The sequence below is a fragment of the Thermobia domestica genome, chromosome 7, assembly GCF_964235325.1.
Source record: "Thermobia domestica chromosome 7, izTheDome1.hap1.1, whole genome shotgun sequence".
NCBI lineage: Eukaryota > Metazoa > Arthropoda > Insecta > Zygentoma > Lepismatidae > Thermobia > Thermobia domestica.
This window is the reverse complement of record NC_137460.1, coordinates 265,431,747-265,456,411: the sequence shown is the minus strand read 5'-3', so window position 1 is coordinate 265,456,411 and position 24,665 is coordinate 265,431,747. Positions and strand designations below refer to the sequence as shown.

At 33.7% G+C, this 24,665-nt stretch overlaps 1 protein-coding gene across 4 annotated transcripts in view; it reads left to right on the top strand.

Moving 5' to 3' along the window:
• Positions 1-24,665, top strand: part of LOC145690891 (uncharacterized) — a 98,226-nt gene that overhangs the window by 26,009 nt on the left and 47,552 nt on the right. The window lies entirely within an intron of this gene.

Genomic DNA, 24,665 nt, shown 5'->3' with positions numbered 1-24,665 from the left:
TCGTTGCTGTCTTATTTTTTCGTGAATCAGCAGTTATGAGTTCATTATCCATGAGTGCTCTGGTATGGCGAAACTGTGAGTGCTTTCGCTTTTTAATTGATATTATTTTTATTCTTGATTTGTTTTGCATTTGAGTATTTGGCAAAGTGTTTGTTTTGCTGCTGGTGGTTCCATTATCTTGGTGAGATGTAATTTATTTTTCCTCGTCATGCTGCACTAATTTATAATTAGTGATGATTCTTTTTTCTAAATTTTTCCCTCTTACGTTAGCTTTATAGTACTGGTTTGAATAAATATTGTTTTTTGGGATGTTTTTACCATACTCGAGTGGGGGGGTGAGGGAGCGGTAGTCCCCATTTAGATATCAATATTGGTAGTCATCGCTTCACCTGGATTGATTAGGTATAGTGTTTAGTAACATTTTGGCCCTTGTACTTATAGCAACATTCTTAACATTGTACATTACTTTGACTCGGAAAGTGACTGTAACCGATTCATCTGATCCGGTTCCGAGAGCAGTTAAGGAATGATTCCTAAACTGCTCTGGTAACCGGATCAGATGAATTGCTTGCAGTCACTGTTTGACCGAAAGTAAAGATTTGCCTAAAAATGTATTGTTAGTAATTCCGACATGTATAAGGTACAAACCTACTCACAAAAATTTAGTGATTTCAAAAAAAAAAAAAAAAAAAAATGAATGAAGGCCCTCTCAAACTACTTTTCTGGATACGCCGCTGTTCACAATTTATTTTCTAACAAGAAATTCATTCCGGCGTCTAACTAAATAGGAAATTTACCTAATGGTAAAACACAGGAGGCTCCACCAGTGTAAATAATTTCCTATCTAAGCGTTATTTTAGACCGGTGCAAAATAACCGCGAGTATAAACTGAAACCCCTTCTTCCAGTTTTACGTTTTTTATGACTCTAGTACGTTAAACATTTCAATTTCAACTACTGCATCAAAGTTCCAGTATACATGGTAGTCTACGAAACTAATTTAACCTTGACGGAAATTCTTATAGATGATATCTTTCAAATTTTATCAGCCTTTACAGTGACAGCTTTCAATACCTCACAAGAACAAACTTTCCCGGTAAGTAGAACTGAATTTAACCGCCAACATTATAGCCAAAATGCAGTTACATGTTCTATGTTACGGTGGCAGCTTGAAACTTCCGGTTTACTGCTCATGGTTTTCCCAACAGAAAACTGTGAATCTCTTTTCAAATTTTGTGCAAAGTAACGCCCGATGTGCCAAGTAACCCGGTCTTATGGCACTTCAAAGTAGTTTTATGCAAGACATCATAGTTTTCAATAAAGAGTAGGTTATATATCATTATTTGGTTTACCTTAACTGGGGAAAAGGAAATGCTATGATGATGTTATTAATTTATTCTTTCTCTCTTTCTGTCATCACGTTAGAAATATGAAGCTCGATTCGTATACCAATTTATAACAGCAAGTTAATATACACTTATAACTCACATTATGGAAAAGGGCACTATAGATGTGAAAGACCCCAAAATATTATGAAGAGTAGAGATGAGAAAATGATCAAATAGGGCGGCTATCTGTATCGAATCCATAGTCTTCTGGCGCAGTAAATGTTGCTCCTTGGTATTTATTTTGCTTAATTTTTATAATAATAGTTATTATAATGACGATAAGGAATTGCAAATGTACCGGTAATAGATATTGAAATCGCAAATATGTGTTGTTTTTTTTTATTTATTCTCATCAGTTTCTTATTTCAAAATTCTTTCTATATTCGTTTCTTTCCTGAAGCTAGTGCTATTTCGCCTGGCACCTGGTAAAATAAAGTTTGTACAGTGTTATAATAAGCACTTTTACCTAATACTGCGAAAGAAATTCGTATTGTGTATCATTTGTTTAACATAGCATACAAAAGATATAACCGAAAAATATATATAATTAATCATAACCTATTGACTAATCGAGGACAATACATAATGATTCCAATGATGTATAAAACTATTTATAACGATCTTTAAAACATTCACCACTCGGAATCGAAAATGGCATCAATAATCATTTCAGTATGGAAATACGTCTCAAATAAATAAAATGTTAAGAAATTGTTTGTGATTCATATCTAGGCCCATTCGTTCTGTAAGATCCTTTAAAATTTTAAGTCATTTCACTTGTCTTTTAAATGGTGTGATTTCAAATTATAACTCTTGTGGTGAAAAGCAGAATTTACGCCATTAATAGATCCAAATTCAAAACATGCTACAAATGAAACGATTGAGCATATTTTTATAAAACTTACCGACGATATTCTTATTCTTTCCTAAATTGTAGAAAATAATTAATTACTTCACTGATCGGATAGCGGTAACGCGATCTGAAGTGAAACACTTCCACGTCAGTTCCTCAGAGCGCGTAAATGAGAAATCAAAATGTAGAATATGTAAAGAACAGAAGAAATGGATAACTTTAGTTGCTGTTATGTACGGACATACTTGTATCTTCTATATTGTATCATATAGCAAAATGTGTTTCCCTCAGTTATTACGGATAAGACAATTTCAAATTATATCCTTTGTGTTAAAAAGCGGAAAAACTGTTATTACCAATCACAAGTTTGATAATATTTCAAGAATAAGGATTGGAAATATTTCCCTAACTTGTTTCGGATTTGTACCTTTTAGTTGCAACTATTATACAGCCAACTTTACGGAATAAATAACTTATTTCTTTTCAGTTTTAGTAGTTAAGTTTAACAAATTAGGAGTTTGTGCTTTCTACAATTTAGAATATTGTAAGAACATCCCTAGGAGGAAACTTCAAAGAAAGTTGCAATTCGTTCTATTTCAAGCGCTTTCCAATTAAAATTTTTCTTTGCGCTGCTCTGAGCTTATCGTATAAGTATATATTTGACACCCTGCTATTCCTAGTAGAAGAGGCAAGTAACACGTGAGTATTTTTTTTTAATGAAGAAGGAAGTATTAATGTCCGTATTGATAAACAATGAAAGCCATTTTGATCGTAGCATTAAACTTGGCAACACCAGAACGGCTCCTACTCTGCGGATGGTATAGTTTGAGATCGTTTCATTACTTTTATGCAAGTGAAATGAATTGAGATCTTATTTGAGAATATAAAGGAATGTAAGAATATCCCAGGTACAAACCACGAAATTTCCCAACCATTCTATTTGAATCATAATTCAATATTTAGCAGCTATTGCCAGTTATTTTGCTTCTATCTGCAGAGAATGTAGTTTGAGATCATGTCTTTCTTATTAGGTGAGTGAAATACATTTTGTTACTCTGCTTTTAGATTTTAGACAGAAGTGAGAATGGCCGTAGATTCAAGTACCGCAGATTTTGTATTTTTTTATTTAAGAACAGCTTTGGAATAGAAGATTAAGAATAGATTTATCAATACAAAATAAACATGGAAAGTACCTTTTTGACGAAATAGATTCTTAATGTCTTTAAAAAATGTGCCCGACGTCGGTTTCTTCTTTTTGGGTTCCTTTTAAAGGGGGGGGGTCATTATGACTACAAATCAATTTCTAAGTAACGTTAGTTTCAATTTTTTCTCATGGAGCAGCAGCATTTTATCAGGTAATGTTCTCGTTGTACCTTTGAAAATGGTATTTTACAAACGACTTTTCGTTCTTCTGTATAGAACTCCTGTAGGCTGACATCATCATTATTATTTAAATTCATTTCAGAGTGATATTAACAAATTTCATTGTGGGTTAATGAGATGTAGTCATAAATTCCAGCGAAGCGTTATTTATTTATTTATTTATAAATTAGCCCTGTAAAGTCCACATTAAGAATACCATCGTAAACACGAAATTATTAAGTACATCCCGCCTTTCGAACAAAATTTCTTAGTAGCATAGAAAACTACACCGTCTAAACTGCATTTCATTCCTGAATGCAGGTTTACATTAGAAAAGCACGATGATGGTTGACTCCAAGTTTTTATGTGAGAAAGATATAAACTGCTTTAAGAAAAGTTATTGTCCACTTTTATTATATTTCTTACACGCGGGAATATATTCTATGATCCAATCGAAAGTGCAGGAACGTGAGAGTACAAGGAACCAAGGCAGACGAGAAGGTTATGGAGCTAATGGTTTATGCTTTACTTCCGTAACAGTTTTCTCATATATATTTTGTGTTTTCACGTATATTTCCCTTTGTTTAATTTGCACCTTTTCTCCATATTTTTACACTTGAAGCTGTAAACGCTGAGTTATTCCATATAAAATCAGGAAGTTCACGAGTGAAGACTTAAAATTAGTTAGATTTTACATTTCAAATGAAATTAACTTTTGTTGTATTAGCACTTGCTGATGGCTCAAAGCTTATAAGAAACAGGCTTGGGTGTCGTTTTTAAGCTTACGCATCACCCTTTACAAGAATTTCCATTAACAAACCTGGATTTCTTTAAATTGTACTATTGTTTTCTTTTAAGATTTTAGCCTGCATTCTCCGTTTCTTTGTTGACTACTCTCAGTCTTATCTAGGGTACTTGCCTCATGTCATTTTCTTTCTTGTAATTGTCTATTTGCGTTGCCCCTCTTTTCTGGTTAGTTGTAACCCAGTAGGTTATGATTATGGATTTTGAATGTTGCATCGTCTCTGATGTTTAAACTCAATCCCTTTGTCCTTGGTATCCTTCTTTTTTTACAGATATTTTCTGAGTTTAAATATTACTCTAATAGCATATAGCTTACAAAAATGGAAATCATAAAAGAGCTGGGAGTGAATCAAAAACTGCTTTCTCTTCTTTGTTTTCAGTAAAATATAATGTAATTATTTGGATGAATCCTTCGCGATGAATTCTAATCAGTATTGTCTTAAAATCGAGAGGATAAAGCGCGAGTAAAATTGAATTAAACAATAAGAAACTGCTGGCAATCAACAGGGATATTATCTAAAAGTTTGTTCTTGGCTTTCTTTTTATTCTTCCGAGTATCATTTTGTTATGGTTTGTTTCTCTTTTCTATTTGGTCTGTTGCCAAACAACACGTGGAATTACAAACATGTATTATAAGGAACATTAACAAAACGGAAGTGATGTTCACCTGATCCAGGTTATTTCGAGAGAATTTAATTTTGTTTATAATAAGTTTTCACGTCTTTGTTTATAAATATTTGTACTAATATAATAATTTGTACTAATGTAACGCATGATGTTTTCTTGTTTTCGTTGTTTTTTTCTTCTCGAGATATTCTTTACTACATACTAAGCTAAGTTCTGAAATTAATTTTCTGTTTTACCATTTGATGTTATCCCATGCATGTGGATTAGTTTTTTCTAACATCAATATTGTTCTCATTTCTACCTGGGTCATGACGAGAAGCTGTGAGGGACGTAGACGTAAAATCATTAATAAGGCGCACTGACTGTAACATAGGGACGTTATTACATATGCGTTTTTTTTATTTATCTGGCTGATCAACAGTTGTTTGTGTAGCATGATTACAAACTATCCTCGCAGACCGTTTAAACGCTCAAAATTGTAAGTTTCAGTAAAACGCAGCGAAATGATAGCTATTCCATAATAAATTACTAGGTTTGGAAACACCTGCTCGAAACACAGGTACCGTAGTGAGTCATCAAAATCACCAGAAGGCCATTTTATAAATTTACGTTTGTAAAGAAAAGTTTAATCGAATATTTCTGATTCAGGCCTACACATCCGGGATAACAATGCTGCCAACTTGAAATGTGCAAACTATAGCTAGAGGAACAAATATTTAAACATGTACAAATATTAACCTGAAATCTAAATTGAAATGTTGAATGTAATACAACTCAAAGATAGAGTAGTCACATAAATTGATTATTTTATATCTGTGGGTTCAAACTACAGGAAAACGATCATATGACATTTTACTATATTTGACCCGAAAGCCGTTGCTTGTAGGAAGCGTGAACCGTTGCCCGCTAGGTTAGTCCGACGCTGATTTCTTCCGGCGTTTGATATCGCATGCACTAACATGTTTAATCATATTCGGTATTTAATCTTCTAGTATAAGAATTACAGGAACCATGACCTGTAAACATTTCCATCGTTTCTTTGTTTAATTCCCTTTTCCCTTTTCTAATCTTAATAGTCGGTATATTTTTTTCCAATTTATCCTTTTATGGTTAATTTTTACCATGATATGCATTTTCTTTTGATGATTGCGTTTAGCTACATAATCGGAATTTTCCCAAATATTTCTTAAATTTTGATTTATTTCTCTTTGATCCAATATTTTATTACTTGTCCTAGTCAGCTAACCACTAACATTTAAGGAGACTGGCGTTCTAAGAAATAGTAGCTCCTTCCTCCAGTTGAATACTTTCAGTTTATGTCTGATAGCTGGGCATCGTACATGGCAACACGCATGCCCCGAAATATGACATGCCAGTATATTTCTCCAATTGGAGCAAGAAAGAATGAATATTTCGCCATCACTTAGATTTGATAAATCACATTCACGTTCAATTGTAAGAGATGAAAATTAATGTAAACAAAATGAATATAATAATATGCATCATGCTGAGACAGAAAGCATGGACAGAACAACGAAATTTTAAGTCTTAAGCATAGACAGTCTGCATTTTTCTCCTGCCCCACCTTTCTGTTTTGGGTTTTTCTCTTTCCTTTAAGGAATAAATCGCATTTTAGTTGCAATAGCGAAAATAATTTACAATGCTTAATTCCCTGAAAAACAAACTGTTGTTCCAGCCTGCCAATCGAACGGAGAATAATTAGAATGAGTCTCACTCGCTTTCCAAGTGGGTGCATAATCTAAGACGTATGTTGAAATGAACCATAAAACTCCACACTGCCATATAGTTGCCTCCTTTTCTATTTCAATTTTTAAGTTTATTTACGGCTTTTAGATATTTGTGGGTTAAGATCTGGCTTCAGAAAAAATCATTGTTTTTTTAGATCAAGTTCCGACAAATTTAATGCTGTATCTTCAGAACTTACTGTTGCGTCTACATACATGTAGGATTAATCGAGGATTTCCATTGAGAAAAGCTAAAATATCCAAGCTAGAAGCACTTTGAATGTGGTATTGGCGCACAATGTTGCGTATATCATGGACCGAAAGAAAAAGAAACGAACAATGACTAAGGGACAAGAACAAGGACAGGACAGGTAACGAAAATAATAGGAAAAAGAAGAAACAAAATGCTTTGCCATCTTATTCGGCACTCCGATTGTATCACCATGCTGATAGCTGGAAATGCAATAGGAATACCAAGAAGAAGACCAAGGATACAATATATAGACAGTTACGAAGAAGAGACGTTATCAAGTTTTAAAACTCATCCCCCAAGGTAGAGAAGATTTTAAAATTTCCATGTAGCACACCTACCTATGGTTGGGGTGAACAGGAAGGAATCGACGATTTAAAGAGTGATTTCCAAAATTTACTATATTCACACTAGTTATTCAAGGATGATTAGAAAGTTGATTTCATAAATCTACGTAGCCAGTTCTACCTCGTGCAGGAGATGCACTCACCAACAAACAATCCGGGAATGACATTTGTTAGCTTTGTTATGTAATGTTCGGACAGCGTAAATAAAGCTTCGAAAATAATATTTGCAAACTCTCGCCTGAATACGTCGGAACTAGGTCTTGGTATTTTTTGAAACAACTCGCGTTCAATATCGGCTAGTACAAGCTATATTTTACTCTCAAAACACATCATTTTGTTAATAACAATTTGTTTCCTGCATTTCTTGTAGATATCTTGAATTTTATTGGCCAGTGGTTAGTGGAGGTTACTGTTGGTCAAATATCTTTACACTTCTATTTCTTTCTTTCTTTCTTTCTTTTTTTTTTTTTTACTGCGTGGGTTATTCCTGTGGCCATGATATCGTGTTTCCTTCGGTGTTAGAATCTTGTGAATTTATTCATAACGTTCACATTGATTTTCGCTTTTTTCCCAAAAGTTTACACATTCCCCTCTCTCTCTCTATAACTTGTTTATTGCGTTTATCCCAGCTTTGCTACGGCATATAACGATTTCTTCCGTATCTACATTTTGTCGTAAACCGAAGCTGGGGAGAACGCTAGACAAAACATAGATACCGTAAAAGTGGAAAAGTGAGCAAATGGTCAAATTAAGCTCAGATATTAACAAACTAAAATTATCTTGTGGTGCAGATCACAAAACCTGGTTAAAATGTACAAATAATATGATAATACCGAATATAATTCATACAAATTAAAAGAATATCAAAAGGTTACAAATGAAAAAGTAGCTTTTCTGTATATATTTTCGGGCGTTTTAACTTCTTTTAATTCCCCTTTTATCTTATTTTATTTTCTTTTAATACTGACTATGTGGAACAATTGATAAATTAAGATTTCACTTACAATAATTTCGACCTGTTAACTCCTTCAAGGGTGTTGCAGTTATAAGGATCTCAGACGTTCCACGTCGGATAATCCGAAAAATCCGCTGGAGTCGTCCACCTGCTGAAATCCCATATGATGGTTTTTCTGAAGTTTAAACCCACAGAAATAAAATAATCAATCTATGTGACTACTCTATCCTTGAATTGTATTATATCCAACTTTTCAATTTGGATTTCAGGGTAATATTTGTACATGTTTAAATATTTGGTCCTCTAGCTATAGTTTGCACATTTCAAGTTGGCAGCATTGTTATCCCGGATATGTAGGCCTGAATCAGAAATGTTCAATTACACTTTTCTTTACAAACGTAAATGTTAGAAAATGGACTTCTGGCAATTTTGATGACTCACTACGGTACCTGTATTTCAAGCAGGTGTGTTTCCAAACCTAGTAACTTATGGAATAGCTATCATTTTGCTAATTTTTTTTTTTTTTAAAGAGAAGTTAAGATGAATACTGTGTTGAAGCTGTACCGTATAAGAGATGTAAAGAGTATTTACCAACCTCATGTTTCAAGATTTGTGTGTTTGTAAGATTCCTGAAGGCAATGGTCTCATAGTAAATTCAAGGTCAAAACATAATAGTGTCTGGAGAAAAGTAAGATTATTATTTCGTTTCATTACGTTTCTGTTTTCATGTTTGTTAAAGCTGAGTTCTGCGCGTAAATACAATTTCTATTAATGCGAATACAGTTACTATTCCTCTGGACATTCCTGACTGGGTATGTATTATTCATTTCATTCCGTTTGCTTGTTTAGAAATAGTTCAGCAGGTTTGAGTTCGTTTTGGGAATGACTAGGAAAGTAGTACCCGAATCATGTGCTGCCATGTCATGATATTATTGCCACCTCGCATCCAGTGTTGATATTTTGTGAATTTTCACGTCACACTAAGTTAAAATATAAATTAATTGTTTAACAAATTTTTCATTACCATAAACAACTAATAAAAATATCTTTTAAACTACCTTGACGATTCTCATAATGTTTGGGTACAAAGTTGAAAATATGTATGTTTCATCCGTTAGTGCGCTCCAGTTCTGAAACTGAGTTGTTGACCGCGTAGAATTTCCTTACGGGGCACTTCACACCAAGTGTTGACAATAAGGTACCGGTAACACTGGTTATCGAAAAGAATGTCCTTGTAAGCCACAAGGAGCGTAGCAGATTGGGTGTCGCGCGTAGCGGGAGGTTTAGAAGTAGTTAGGGGTTGGAGGGGGTAAGGTGCCTAAGAAACCAGGAGTGAGGATGCGTTTTGCTATGATCAAATCATATAAACTGTGCCTACCTTTCCCTGCGATAGTGTAAAACTTTACTTTCCATAGAATGTAATCGTTCGATTGTAACGTTATAATTAAATTTAACGTATTTTTCATCACATTAGCCCAGTTCGACTACTAAGATAAGTCACCACTATCAGACACCCTTAATTTATACTTATATTTGCAATAACTTGTGATTGCATAACTTTCAAATTAGACACATCACATTCACCACAACTACTTTTTATTATGTAATCTCCATTAATAAATACCAGTTGCCATAGCAAACCGAAACAAAAATTCTATTTCATTACTGTAACCACAGTTACAGATTATCTATCTAAAATCAACATATATTCTATATATATTTTTTCTTCTTCTTAACAACGGATTGTGCACTTTTAAGTAGCACCTTTTCCCAAAATAGCTACAAGAAAAATGGAAGTAATTCACAAATATATTATATCGTTGCATGTTCTGAATTGGCATGTCATGAAATCAGAGAATACAGAAGATAAAAGTTTCAGACTATGTGTTTTCAGTGATGTCCTTAATAAAATCATTCAAAGTGTGCTAACCGGTTTTCGAAACACGAAAACCTTTACCACGACTTTGTGTGTTTCGATCTAAGGCGGATTTTTGATTTAAAAGACGTATTACCCTCAAATGCAATGAACAAAATGTATTGCATTGATAAAGGGAAAACTATCGAAGAACTAAGATTTTATGCAGATATTTAGTCTAAGACATCGCAAGGAGATGTCGTGAGTGAATATGATATTGAATATATAAGTAGTCAGAATGAACAGGAAGTGTAGTGAGGCGATATTGAACCAGGGATGTAGGAAATCAAAGTAAACTTGCAAGTCCTGTCTCACGTGTGCGCTCAAAATTATATATGAATATCAAATGTATGCCTTATGTTATGCATACCTCTTTAAAATGTAGAAGTTCCTCCTTACCATCCCGTTTACACAAGTAAAAGACAAGTTGAAAAAAAGCCTTTTTCGAAACTCTATATTATTAACTAAAGATTAAGGGCGAACCTCGGGCAAGACAACCTTCAATCGTTTATGTTAATGTAGTATGAAAGGGATATACTAAACAAAGTAAATAAATTCTGTCAAGATAATGCAGAATTGAAAAGATTTCTGATATAAGGTAAGAATGCCCTTCCTTCTTGTCATGTAAACAGATCAAAGTAATAAAAGTTAAATGCTATATATATATATATATATATATATATATATATATATATATATATATATATATATATATATAGTAATTAAGCTTTCTGAAACCAAAGTGAGCTACCGTAACTCCATTTTCGACCCGTCAAAAATATGTGTAAAACTGGAAACTCAGAATGTCAAAGACTACAAAAAAGGTAGATTGCCACATTGTTACATCAACTTTTCATGTGAGTTTATCCACCGCTTTTTGCAAAAGTGATAATTTATCACAAAGTATGAAAAACTACAAAGTTTAATCAATTTACTGATAGTTCGAAAATGCATTTAGTTCACTGTTGTCAGAGAGCTCAACTGAGGTCTCCATAATAAAAGGGATCTAAGTTATACATGACGTTTCTAATAAGGTTTATTTATATTCGGAAAACTACTCTCCGGTTCACAATATGCAAACTACAAGAACCACATCGCACGCCACAAGAAGGTCTACCAATGAGTGAATTGCGTCGTGGTTCTCCTCACAGCTTATATATTTCACTGGAGAGTCAATTTCCTACGCATAAATATACCTACTTCAAAAGTTAGTTCCCTTGACCTCCAAGGTCTTCACCGTATGTTTGATGTAGATGTTTTATTCAGTATAACGGAATAAAAATAAGTAGTTTTGAAACTTACAATTTTGAGAGTTTAAACAGTCTGCTAGGATAGTTTATAATAATTCTCGACATACAACTGTTGATCAGACAGTTACATACAAAATACGCATATGTTATAACGTCCCTATGTTGCATTCAGTGCGCCTTATTAATGAGTTTAAGTCTACGCTCCTCTGAGCTTCTCATTGCGACCCTGGTAAAAATGAGAACACTATAGATATTAGAAAAAAACTAATCCAGAGGCATGGCATAGCATCAAATGGTAAAATAGGAAATTAATTTCAGAACTTAGCTCAATATATAGCAAAGAATATCTCGAGGGAAAAAAAAAAACAACGAAAACAAAAAATCGTACATTACTTTAGCACAAATTATAAATCTTCATAAACGAAGACGTGAAAACTTGTTATAAACAAAATTAACTTCTCTCGAAATAACCTGGAACAGGGGAACATCACTTCCATTTTGTTAATGTTCCTTATAATACATGTTTGTAATTCCACATGTTGTTTCGCAATAAACCAAATGGAAAAGAGAAGCAAACCATAACAAAATGATATTCGGAAGAACGAAAAGAATGCCAAGAACAAACGTTTAGATGATATCCCTGTTGATTGCTAGTAGTTGCTTCTTGTTTCAATTCCATTTTACTCGCGCTTTATTCTATCGATTTTAAGACAATACTGATTAGAAACTATCGCGAAGGATTCACCTAAATAGTAACATCATATTTAACTGAAGACAAAGAAGAGAAAGTAGTTTTTTTTTTATTCACTACCAGCTCTTTTAGGATTTCCATTTTTGTAAGGTATATGCTATTCGAGTAATTTTTAAATTCAGAAAATATCTTTAAAAAAAGAAGGAAACAAAGGAGAAAGGGATTGAGTTTAAACTTCAGAGATGGCGCAACATTTAAAATGCATAATCGTAACCTACTGAGTTATAACTAACCAGAAAAGAGGGGCAACGGAAATAGACAATTACAACGAAGAAAAAAGGCATGAGGCAAGTGCCTAGATAAGACTGTAAGTAGTCGACAAAGAAACGGAGAATTCAGGCTAAATCTTAAAAGAAAACAATAGCACAAATTAAAGAAATTCAGGTTTGTTATTTATTCCGTAAAGTTGGTTGTAGAATAGTTGCAAGTAAAAGGTACAAATCCGATACAAGTTAGGAAAATATTTCCAATCCTTATTCTTGAAATATTATCAAACTTGTGGTTGGTAATAATAATTTTTCCGCTTCTCAACACAAAGGATATAATCTGTAATTCTCTTCTCCGTAATAACTGAGGGAAACAGATTTGTTGCAATATGACACAATATTGATGATACAAATATGTTCGTAGGTAAGAGAAACTAAAATTATCCATTTCTTATATTCTTTACCTACTCTAAATTTTGACCTCTCATTTAGCGCGCTCTGAGGAACTGACGTGGAAGTGTTTCAGTTCAGATCACGTTATCTCTATCCGATGAGTCTAATGATTAGCTATTTTCTACAATCTAGGAAAGGATAAGAATATAAGGTAAGGCAATATGGAGAATCACTAGCACCTTCTTTACTCTTTGATTATTACTAGTGCTTTTATGTTTGTGCTCTCAACATAAAAATTATCATAACCTGCTGTAATGCTTTTCGCAAAAATCGAAATATATAGTCTACTAGGTTTGGAATCCTGCCTTTACAGGATTTTTAAAACAATGCCTCTCGAGTGTTATTAGATTCGTGAAGCACTCTAGTCATTATTGTTTTTTACGCTAAAAGTAGAAAGGGCGTGCGTAGATAAATACTACACTCTAAATACCGAAAAATTGAAGAAATACGTTATGCATCACATTATAAAATACGGGGAGTTGAACTGTTTGAAATAAATAATTTAATATATTGAACGTGTTCATTTAAGTAGCATTTTATTACGTCACGTTCATTCAAATTGATATCATAAAGACGGGAAGAGAATTAAAATTCTACGGCAAATATTATAATCTGAGTGGTCTCTCTTGTTAGAGAAAGGACAGTTGGCACACTAGCTTTTTTACATTTAAAAAAGTGTCGCGTGCAGCAGGGTTTTCCGAAATAAACATTAAAGAGAGAGAAGACGAACAATCTGCATAATATACCTCAGTACAAAAAATTTGATATCAACCTAATCTGGTATTAGATACAGAAATGGGTGAATCGATTGAAATTATATTTTACATCTCTGCAGTTACTCAGACATGTATGGTGAGTGGATTATGCTAAAAATGGTGAGTGGATTATGCTTAGGAGGTGTCTTTACGCTATACCAGTGAGCAAGTGGTCTTCTACTTACGAGATGAAAATGGGAAATTTCTGCAGATTTCATCATACATAAATTTACCATATGATATAAAATTAATATGCAATGTACAGTACTTCATCACGCATTGTCTCATGGACTAAAGTGATCATAATATTGCTAGCATAAATGGATTATTAAAAAAAACTACGTTTCCAAGGGGATATTGTGAAATTAAGCTTTCAACTTCAAATCAACTCTTAGACTTCTTTAGATGTTTTAAGAAGAGCAATGTCAAAAACAGCAAAAAGGCTTGTAGTATACGACTTAAAGATTATTTACTGGGAAACAAAGTATTTTCATCATTTCTCTTTCAAACAACACCTTTACCCTTTCCGAACGTGCTTCTCTACTTATATGGAGCAATCTACTTATATCTAGAAGGATATCCGCGTACTTCTTGGGAAAAAAATATGGAAGAATCACTATTTCTTCCTCCGCAATACACATTAGTATTACCTGTGTCATTCCCGTGTTACTACAATACAATATTCACGGAAGAACACTTACGGACACTCTTCACTAAGTATATCTACGTACCTTTAACGGCGTCGTATATAATATGCTATCTTTAAACACAAACTTGGAGGAATAAAATTACGTAATACTGTATGTCTAATGTTGTAGTGAAAACTGGACACTTATAAACACTTACAACGTAAAAACTACAAAGTAGTAGTAGTAATAATAATAATAATAATAATAATTAACATTCGAAATAAATTTTCAACAAAATCTTTTCCTGATTTTACCATCGCATTTCGAAGAAAGTATACATTTTATTTATACTATTTCAGAGAAAGTGTATCTTCTTTCGTCTTGAATCTAGTCCACATCTCATTAAAATACGAGTTAAGATCAAGATGCTGCACAAATCCTGAACCAGGGACAATAAGCGTAAGCTCCTCCTGGTCCTGGTTGTATTTACTGTATTATCTGTGAAATTTAAAAGTTGAAGTTAAGCGTCGGTTTTCTGGACATTCTTTTCAAGAGGTAGCACCCTCGTGATCAGATGTTTGTTTTGCTGGTTACAAGAAAGTACAACATACTGAGCATACATTCGCGAAATTGTGAATCAAGGCCTAAACAGTCAGTTAATTGCAACCAACGTGACCTTCATTTGAAGTTTTCAAAGTAATTTTTCCTGTGTAATTTTATCACCAAATATTAAAATCTTAAAAGTAAAAAATATATAAAATAAAATATATATATATATTCTTGAATATATGTATACATTCAAGAATATACGAAACTCATTCACCCAGTGATTAACCAAACCCTAAGTGTCACACCTCATAAATTTAACTTCGCAACTGGATATCATCCTACACAAAACCATGCCAACTTGAATTATTATAGCCCATTCTTAGAGTATCGTATTGTATAATATTATCTTATAGCTTTTGACACACTAACCCAGCGTTTCCCAACCTTTTTCAACTTGCAGCACGCTTCAAAATAACTTGAATTCTCGCTGCACACATATTATTATTATTATTATTATTTGAAAATATAAAATACTGTAGTATAATTTCTGATTACTGACATCCTTCTCAGAGAGAAGCAAGCTTGATCATTGCGAGTTGCTTCAATATAAAATTAACACAGATATAAACTAGTTCCATATTCAAAACATTGTCTCTTATTCATAAATGCATATGAAGGTGCTTAATGTGTGTGTTTATACTCAATCAGCTGTTCGGGATCCACTCACATCTACATAGCATTAAAAATCAAGAAGAATTTTTTTTATAAGATACATTAATCTCTGTCGCTCTCAAAGTCAAAACCTATATACTTAACTTACATGAAAAATCTACATTACTTACTTTGTGTTTATCTATCCCTGTTCTTTATTTTTAATTAATTGTGTTCGCGCATGAGCTGATGAAAATAAACTGTCGACACTAGACTAATCAGATTCAAAACTTAACACCTTATCTGTATAACTATTAGTATTGTAAAAGCAGTTGTAGGAAGACTACTATAATTTAATCCGGAAAACGGTCGCCATGTGGTTGCAATCGTGTTTTTTGGTAGTCGTTAGAATCTTGTAAATATAATCGTAACGTTAACATAGATTTTCGTCTTTTCCCCAGAAGTTTACACATCTCTCTGTCTCTCTCTGTCACTTGTTTATTGCGTTTATCCCAGCTTTGCAGATAACGATTTCTTCCGTATCTACGTTTTGTCCAGTGATCTGAGGTGGAAAATTTTCCGTTCTAAAATAATATCAGTATTCAAGTAACAATTCCTCAGCAATAATAACATTGGTTGAATTCATTTACAGAAATGTAAAAATCTGAAAGATCGTTTAAAGAATCTGAAAATTTTCATGGCTCACACAATTTTCAGTACTATGTAGGAACAAGTTAAACCATTTTTCATGAATCGAAATATTTTCTGTCGTATATGTAAAAATTGCAGAACGTTTTATGAGTCGGAAAATTTTCATCATTTTGAAGCAAAATAAAACAACTTTTTTTACGACCCGCTCGGGAGAGTAATACTCCCGGAAGTACGTTTTTCCACGCGCTACTCTAGCCAGCTGTTTTACGCGCTATTCTAGCCAGTTGTTTTAAGTTGGTCACAAAATTTATAGCATGAAGTACAAGGGGAACAAAACGAGCCCTATATCATGGAGTACAAGGGTATAAGTGCTACAACTACTTATCTGCACAAAAATAAATAAATCACTTTCTTAAGTATTATTTTCATATTATTTTAATTTAATAAGTGTTATAAAAATGTAAAAAAAACTTTCCTCGGGCCGGGTTTGAACTCGCTCCAAAAGAGTTGAGTTTATTTTAGTTTAGCGTCCATTTCAGCAGCGAGGCTATATGAGACTTGGACCTACTGATTAACGTGGAATCCGAACCACATGAGCTCCCGCCGGGAATCGAACCCGGGTCTCCCACGCCAAAGGCGCCTACGCTAACCGCTTAGCCACGGAGGAGCTCTCGCGCCAAAAGAGGCTTTTATTACTAGCATATAGCGCTAGCCCACTCAGCCACCGAAGCCAACAGCAGCAAACGTTTGATTTCTGCCATTTTAATGCAACGTGGCAAGAAGTGGATAACGCCAACTAATCAGAACTGTGTTTCTCATTTCTACTTCCGGGAGCATTACTCTCCAGAGCTAGTCCTCTTTTTTTTTATTTTTTGCATCGGAAAGTTTTAATTCTCTCTAGAAACAACTGAAAAGAATTTTCATAGATCGGAAAATTTTCATCACGATGTAGAAAAAAGTGGATAAAACTTTTCATAAGCCGGGCGATTTTGGATATTATGTATAGTGATGTAGGTGGAAAATTTTCCACTATATTTAACTGCACATCCAGCTACAAAATTGAATTTCTGTAGAGGAAAGTTAGTCAACAACAAATTATATTTTTCCAATTAGATTTCGAGAACCGGAAGATTTTCTAATATTTCAAGTTGGGAAGTAAATTTTACATAGTGTTTCTCTCTCTCTCTCTCTCTCTTTTCATCTGCGAGCTCATTCGTTGCTAAGCAGTTAGCATACGTGCCTTTGACATGGAAGACCTGGCTTCGATTCCCAGCGGTTGCTCATGTAGTGCGGACTTCACGTTAATCAGTTGGTCCCGGCTTATGTAGACTCGCTGCTGAAAGGTACGTTAAACTCAAAATCAACTCAATTCAACTCCTCTCTCTCTCTCTCTGTATGTGTGTGTGTGTATGCAAAGTGCAGAGAACATGAGTTCGTAGAGTACAAATATCCCATTCTATTATTTAAAATTTCAATTTATTAAAAGTCATTAATGTTTTCCGATTCATAAAAACATACTCCAGTTATCCCTACATCGTTGTTTAGTCGTAAAATTTATTTGTAATAAATATTATCTTAAAAAGTTTCATGAAGTGAAAATCTAACAATTCTTCATTTCAAGGATGTTTCAAAAACTTCAATGTTTCTTCCCTCAGAATCCACCTTTCATCTTACAATATAAGATTTCGTCAGTTTAATATGCATAAGGCGGTTTTCTCATAGCTTTACTACTTTTATAGATTTACATTCTGCAACATTTATAAACAAGTAGATATAATAGAGAGAGAGAGCGAGAGAAAAAAACTATATGTAAATTTTTACTTCCCAACTTGAAATATTAGAAAATTTTCTGGTTCCCGAAATTTAATTGGAAAATTATAATTTGTTGCTGTCTAATATTCCTCTATAGGAATTGTATATCTCAATGTGCAGTTAAATGTAGTGGAAAATTTTCCACCTAACATCACTATACATAATTTCCAAAACTTTGCGGATTATGAAAAGCGTTTTATTTGTTTCTACATCGTGATGAAAATTTTCCGATTCATGAAAATTCCTTACATTTGTTTCTGCAGAGCAATAGAACTTTCCGATTCACAAAAAGTTGTTTTACTTTTTGCTTCAAAGTGATGAAAATTTTCCGACTCATAAGAAGTTCTTCAATTTTTCCGTAAAAGACACAAAATATTTCGATTTATGAAACATTGTTTCACTTGTTCCTACTTAGTACTGAAAATTGTGTGAGCCATGAAAATTTTCAGATTCTTTAAACGATCTTTTACATTTTTGCATTTTTATACATGATTTCAATCAATTTTATGAATACTGAAGAACTGTTACTTGATCACCGATATTTATTAAGAACGGAAAATTTTCCGGAAGAATATAGAAAGAAATTTTCCACCTCACATCACGGCTACACAACGATGTAGGAATAAGTGGAGTATGTTTTTATAAATCGGAAAATTTTCATCACTATACAGGACAGACAATTCTTCGATTCATGTAAAGTTGTTTCACTTGTTCCTACATAGTACTAAAAATTGTCTGAGCCATGAAAATTTTCAGATTCTTTAAACGATCTTTCACATTTTTACATTTTTATACATGATTTCATTCAACTTTATGAATATTGAGGAACTGTTACTTGATCACTGATATTTGTTAACAACGGAAAATTTTCCGTAAAAGTATAGAAGAAAAGTTTTCACATCATATCACGGCTAAACAATGATGTAGGAATAAGTGGAGTATGTCTTTATGAATAGGAAAATTTTCGTTTCAAAATTTTCCGGAAAATTTTCATCACTGTAGGACAGACAATTTTTCGATTCATGAAAAATTGTTTCGCTTGTTTCTACACAGTACTAAAAATTGTCTGAGCCATGAAAAGTTTCAGATCCTTTAAACAATCTTTCAATTTTTAACATTTATATACATGAATTTAATCAATTTATGAATACTGAGGAATTGTTACTTGATCACTGATATTTGTTAATAACGGAAAATTTTCCGGAAAATATAGAAGAAAATTTTTCACCTCACATCACGGCTATACAACGATGTAGGAATATGTGGAGTATGTGTTTATGAATCGGAAAATTTTCATCACTGGGTTTGTCATATACCGAATTTGGGGAGAACGGTAGACAAAACATAGATACGGTAAAAACGGAAAAGTGAGCAAATGACCAAATTAAGTTCAGATATTAATAAACGAAAACTATCTTGAGGTGGAAATCACAAAACCTGGTTAAACTGTGTAGAAAATGTAATAATACTGAATGGAATTCATACAAATTAAAAGAACATCTAATGATTACAAATGAACAAGTAGCTTTTACTGTATATGTTTATGGCCGTTCTAACTTCTTTTATTTATTTTTTTTGTCTTATTTTCTTAAATACATGTAGCCGTGTGGCACAATTGATAAATTAAGATTTCATTTAATATAATCTTCGACCGGTCAACTCCTTTATGGGCGGTACAGTTATAAGCATCTCAGGCGTTCCACATCGAAGAATCCCAAGGGTCAGCTAGAGTCCTCCCTTGGGATTCTGATAGTAATAAGCGATCGTCCAAGTCGGCTCAGTTATTCCTTCCTTTTCAATGATTTTGAGCGAGAGCTTGTCACACAAAACTGAGATTACAAACGAATGTTAGTGTGCTAACACATATGTACTAGTCACTTCATTGCTTATTTCCGCACAATATTAGAAAAAAATATTTTACACCCAGGCGTATGCAAACATCGTACAATCGCAGACGATAAAATATAAAAAATGGCTATCACATATGGAAACGGCGATTTAGCATATGAAGCTCAATCCGTACAATTGGAGCACACATAAGAGTATAACGTGTGTTTACCTTAGAACAATGCACCCCACTCGCTTTCGTGGGTGCTCTTCCGAGTGACGACCAGGCGTTCGTTCAAAGCGCTGAAGGTTCTTTTAACAAATCAAAGCTTGTATATTGTCAGCCGGAAAAATCCCGATTTTCACCCGTAGCATCGGGACCAGAATTACCGTCCAATTAGCTTTTAGTTATAACAGTTCGTAAGTGGAGAATGATTGGCCCGAAAGTCAAACATAAAGAAACAGTCACCAGAAATGCAGGAGTCACGTGATCAGGGTTCCTGTTTCTTAACCACATATATCCATAAGACCGGAGCTATGCTTACTAACACAAATGTACAAAATAACAAACTGCTGGAAAAAGATTCAGAATTGCTTCTCCATACACGAGGCTTGGTGAATAAAGTTTAAGATTAAAATTGTCCTATCTTTTTTAAATTCCAAAAAACAAGCCTCAGGTCGGTGATATCCGAAACGTTGTCTTTAAGGGGTTATGCTGTGTATGGTACTTAATTTTTGTACGAAACAATTTACATCTTGATTTAATTTCACATTTTTGCACAGTAAATAAAACGGACAAACCAATACTTCCAAGGTTGATTCGGTGGTCAGATGGTTAACGCGTTGATGTCTGTAATAAATGGTCGTGGGTTCAAGTCACAGCTGTTGTAACATTTTTCTTTCTAAAAATGTTTCTATATCTTCACATATATTATTAATATTTCTTTTCTAGCATTTCACGTATGTTATACTAGATCATGTGTTCATGGATTAGGATAGTTTAAACCAGGTTTCGTTATATATACTGACAGTTTCCTATCTTTTCTTCAAAATGGATTTCAATATGTTCACATTGGTTAATAATTATTTATATATTTCAATTTTAGTATTCATAGGTTAGCGGTGATTAGGTAGAGATATGTTTGCAGAAAATATAGAACGATACCAAAGCACATTTTTTACACAGTAATGCGTAATTTTTCCTTTATTCAGAAAGTTAATCCGAGTGTGTGCTATGCAGCTAAACCTTCCACTCACTGTTAGTGCCAGTGGCATCAGTTTTCCGGACGTACACGCATTGTCAAACAGTTCTTTTTCTTCTAAAATGACCAATGGATTATTATTCTGATAAAATATAGCAAGTATCTGTGTTAAAATTGTATTGGTTTTGTTTGAACACGCACACATTTTTATTCTATCTTTTAGAACATTCATTCCAAAACTGGTGTCGGGTCTGGCGTAATATCACGACTATTTTTTTTAAAACTATATGTTAATAGGTTCCTTCTTACTTAACTCTCTATTCAAACCTGAATTGGTTCAAGTTAACCATTTCGAATTTCAAAGTCTATCGCTTTACAGCGCATATTGAAATATAGCGGTAAGCATTTGTTTGCAAACGATTCAGCGTGTTAACACAATTTCACTACCATCCAATGTACCTTACCGAAAACGAAGATGGTTCAAATTTGCTATTGTATCAAATTTCAAAAGTAATTTTTGTATAGAATAAACGGTCAATGCTTTCATTATGCTGTTTCTTATAAATTTTTCAGCGTTCCTCGAGTAGATTAAATTTCCTCCGTTAACCGTATAGTCAAACCGAAATTTCTTCACACTAGCCATTAGTTTCAGACTTAGCTAATGAAACCGTAGAAAGAACGGTAAACGATAACGACAAGTGATTCTTCCAAATGATGCTGTGTCTACACACACCACATAATGAATTGGTAGAATTTCTGCGAAAATAGGCTCTATTCCAAATTCTGTATTGCTGCCAGTTTCAGTACCGTTTTCATCGTCTATTGCTGTAGAACGAAGACGGTAACAGGAAAAGGGAAGCGGTTTGCTGCTAAGGGTTCAGTGTGTCAAAACAACATACCGCTACTTGTTCTTGGATATTACTAGTACTACTGGTTTCAAAATTGATCTACGTAGAAAGTACACTGCAAAAGCTATCAGGAAGCGACATTTTGCATGGGATGATGCATTGCAAGCATAGGTTCCATCTTCTGTGTTGAAATCCTAATGAAACCAAACCAGGTTATACAACCAATTCCAATTTGAACTTTTATCGCTAGAGTACGGATACATAGCAAAGAGACGTCTTTCAAAAAGCAATTGAGCTTTTCGAACATAAAATGACTCTACAACACTCTACCAAAAGAAGAAGTGGCTCAAATTTAGTATTAATTTAGGTTTCAATAATTATTTCTATACGACAATCGCGGTAAGAGTTATGGAGGTGCGTTTTTACAATCAGCTCAGTGTTCTAATATGAGGTTCCAAAATTTCCACTAAACCCTATTCAAATCGGACCGATCTAAATTAACCATTTGTGGTGTTTACATTTGTCATCGCAGAATAGAAACCGTAACACACATTAATAAACGGTTTGTGCAACTGACTGAGGTTCTGTAGTGTACATATCACAACCAATATTACGTTACGAAATCGGAAGTTGTTGAAATTTTCTAAACTGGTAATTTCAATACTGATTTCTGTAGAGTAAGGACGATTAGAGATATCGAGATACGGTTTCGTACAACCAATTCAGGTTCTCAAGTATAGGTCCATCTCCTCCGTCCACCCTCTATTGAAACTATGAGCGTTTCAAATTAGCAATTTCTGATTTCAACATTTATCCCTCCAGAACTGAGAAGGTAACAGAAAGCGAAATGCGGCTTAGGAGAAACATTTCAATTTTTAAATTGTAAATATCGTGATTACCACAGAGCTCTCCCAAAAACGAACGGTTTTCAAATTTACTGTTGCATATGATTCGATATAGTTTTCAACTTTCGTTGCCATAGAACACGCAGATAACCAGAATCAGTTTTCTGCAAGAGATTGAGGGTCTGAATAGAATATATAATGACTATTCACGACATTGTCAAATACGGAAATAGTTCAAATTTACTATTACATCCAATTTCAATATCTGTTTTCTTAGAGGTAGAATGCAAAAATCTATCACGTTGCAGTTTCTTGTAATCGATTCTGCATTCAAATAATTTGTTTTTTTTTTCGTTGAAATTCAATTCAAACTGGTCTTGGTTAAAATTATCCGTCTCCGGTTTGAATATTTATCGCTACAAAACGAAAATAGTAACACGCGTTTAGTAGCTTTTGTTTAGTGACTAGTAATCCTGTTATCTAATTTTCATAGAGAAAAACTGTATAAGATGTCGAGCAGCTCTTCTGCGGTCGGATCAGCGTCGCAACGATACCCTCTGCCTTCTTCCTTAACTTTCTATTCAAATTAGAAATGCTTCAAGTTAACGATTTTGTCAACATTTATCTGTATAGAAGTGAAAGAGTACCTACAACCTACCTCTCCGAACGTCCCTACAACTAGCGAAATGTTAAACTATACACATGTTGTATGTTCAGCACAATGCCCACTAGGCGGGAGCTTGGTGGAAGAGGTTGTACAGCGGGGGACCCTTCTAAATGGTACAGCCATATGGAGATTTACGGCTAAGGTGTACCATTTAGAAGTGTCCCCCGCTGTACCAATAAATTTACAACACTTCAATAATAATAATAATAATAATAATAATAATAATAATAATAATAATAATAATAATGCTATTTAAAGTTTTAAGTTGCCCTAAAATTTGACAAAACTTACCTAAACGTTTGGGTTTCTGGGTTGGGGTTCCGTAGCTTCATGAGACACCTCTAGAGCTACTCAAATTTAAACGAAAGCTTTCCGCTAATATTTTGTGTAGAAAATATTCTACTGTAGGTTTTCAGGAAAATAACTTGAATAAAAGGAACTGAATATAATTGAATACTAAAGCTTATAATAATCTAACTTGCGAATTTTTCAGATGTAATTATGAAAACTTTGCAACAAAAATATATACAGAGACCATAATTCAGTGAGCTCTGAAAGACAAAGTAACAAAATAATGTGTAAGATTCAGTGTACTGAGCAATGGTAGCTTAGAATGTGGTATACACCTTTTCAAGAATCGAGATAAGGCGAGAAATGTTAACGATAATTTTCGTCTCGTCTTGATTCTCATCTCCAAACCATGATGATAGTGTGAGTTAGCCTTGTCCCGTCTCGAATTAAGATGATATGTCACATCCCGATTTTGTCTGTTTTGTTTTAGAATCGAGATGAGAAATTCGTCTTCTCATGAGCAGCATTACACAAAATCGATTTTTTTTGCGTAACATCACGTTTTGGCTTGTAATGGTATGACCTGAGCGATAATAATTTTTTTAATTCTAAATATTCTTCAAGATAATAATTATCATTACTAGTGTTATTCCTGAAAAGTTGATGGTTCAAGTGTTGAAACAAATCAGTATTCAAATATCTGAATGTAATAAAGCGTGTATTATCGCCGATCAATCGCCATGAAAATTCCTAAAGTGAAAAAAAAATATTCTCGACGTGTGTTCGATCGAAGAACCTCCAGATTACTGGTCAGCCGCGTAGACCACTGAACCACGATCACTGCGCTGTAAATGATTAGTCTTTAGTCTAGTAACGTTAAGTTTCTCTGCCTCAGCTTGGAAAGTTGTATATTATTTTTTCTTCTCTTCGTTTTAAAATGCCTTTCGTGTTCCTCTTCTGATAATATAAGTGAATGATCTTCGGTAGAGTTTATATTAATAAGTTGAGTTGTGCTTAAACGTTTGGTTCGCAA